Genomic DNA, 2,271 nt, shown 5'->3' on the forward strand with positions numbered 1-2,271 from the left:
TGAACAAATTTTACAAGACAGAGGTTTATTTGAAAATTAAAAGAGTGAATTAAATATATAATTTTAGTCAAACTCTTTTAAACCTTAAAATTTGTGCAAGAAATATTATTTTACAAATTTAAAAACAATTGTTTGATTGATTAAAAAAAATAGAAAAATTAGCAAAAGACAAAACGTTGAACTTTTTAAAAGGCAAAAACAATTTTTAGAAATCACACTTTTGTAAGACAAAAAAGTCCCTTAATTTACCCTTCTGTCTCGTACGCTCAAGCAATTAACACGCAAACGTGTTCAAGCAGTCATCAAACTCCATTTCCAACATGCACACGTTCTGCCATTGTTTCAAGAGTCAGCTGCGTCAATCGTGCTGTCGCGACTCTTGTCGTCGCCCTCTGTGTTAAACGATTTGCATATAATTATTAAAACGGCAGCTTGCTCGGGCAAACGTGTAATTTGCGTTTCGCTTGCTACACACTTTTCAACTTTAAGCAAAGCGCGCAGATTCAAAGTGAATATAAATTAATATTGACCTTGTTACTTAAGGTGATTGTTGACTTTGCATTATCATAAATTTAATTAAAAATAATTGACTGCTTTTTGATTGAGAGAAAAAAAGAATAATCTGCAAATATGGGAATTTAAAATTGACCGCTATTAATTCTAGCGTGTTCTCCACTGCTCGCTGCAATTAAAAAGCTAGCTATTTAAGGCACCACCCAAAAAGTTTCTAGAATCGATTACAAGTCTGGTGGACCATCGCAAACGCGCGTCACTCTTCTCTTAAACAGGCTGTTTAGCCACTCTTGCTTGCTTCTTATTAGCTCGACCTTGATCTGCGGGCCTCGCGCCGTCACTGCCTCACTCTTCCGTGTATGTGCGTGATATCATTTTTACTTACCATACTACGTTGAATTATTTAAATAACTGATTTTCTGTGCTTTTTTCTAGTAGTGATTATTTTATTTATATCCTCTTGATAACTCAAAAATTCAATATTTGGCGGCAGCTGTTGTTTTATCAAAAGAATTAATAACATATAAGGGCTTCGTGTGACGAGAATGCCTTTTTATCAAGGATATTACGAATCAGTCAGCTATTATATTAACGCACTGATAATTTTTATTGCTTCTAAGCAATTGGCATTAAAAAGCTCTGTCGTCATATAAACGGCAATAAACTTGCTAGATTTTTGAAAACTTACAAGAAAACTCTAAGGATTCAAAATAATAGTTTTTGACCAATAATATTGCAAAATCGAGAAGTTTTAAACGAGTCAAGGGGATATTCTTACTGTTTAAACGGAGTTTTTGAATTATGCGGACTTAAAAAAGGTTCAAAAATTTTAATGGGGGTTTAGCTAAAAGGAAAATGTTTTAAAGTCGAATTGAACAGTGTCTACTACAAACCAAATTTCATCTAAATTGAGCAAAAACTGTGGTTTTCAATCTATATTAGATCATTTTCTTAAAATCCCGTAAAATATCTAAAATTTGACGAATCGAAAATTTTCCACCTGCACTTTGTCCCCATCAGGAAAGGCCACACGGGTTCAAGGGTTTCACCAAAAATTAAAACGTTGGATTCTTAGTATTTTCTAAAAAAAATCTGTAGAAATAGATATAGATTCATAAATATAGTTATTGCGCATCAATTGGGTCACCTTACTATACTCCATAAATCTCCAAACCCTAAAAGAAAAAAAATTATAAATTTCTATTTAACAAATTATCTTTTATTTTAATTAATTAATGATTTTTTTAGACGCATATATGCGTGCAAAACTTTTAAATCTACAATTTGTCAATTTTAACGTATTTTTTAAGCTTCCCTCATAGTAGATTTTCTTACCGTACACGTTTAAATAGGATATTTTTCACATGTCTCGACACAAAAAAGGCTTAAATAATTTATCTTAATAGGAATTCGCGGGATAAGGAATGTTTTTATCGTTTTCGCACAAATATTCGATTAAACTCTGTGATCATTTAGAAGAAATAATCTAAAAACTGCTCACCATTATAAAAAATAAAACAAATAAACAACAACCAGTAAAATGTACACATTTTCCACGTCTTACACCCATCCAGTCCGTACCTGACTTGTAAGGGGCAGTCCGGCCCTGATTTAAATCCAAATTCATCCGCAGAGCGCTGCAGTCGTCCATGTGATAAACACAAAACAAGCCACCGATTCTCCCAAAGAACCGCAAACCGGTTCAAGCGCAATGCAAAATTTCCCTCAAACCGGTAACCGACGTGCTTTGGCGGTGAT

The sequence above is a fragment of the Cloeon dipterum genome, chromosome 2, assembly GCF_949628265.1.
Source record: "Cloeon dipterum chromosome 2, ieCloDipt1.1, whole genome shotgun sequence".
Classification (NCBI taxonomy): Eukaryota; Metazoa; Arthropoda; class Insecta; order Ephemeroptera; family Baetidae; genus Cloeon; species Cloeon dipterum.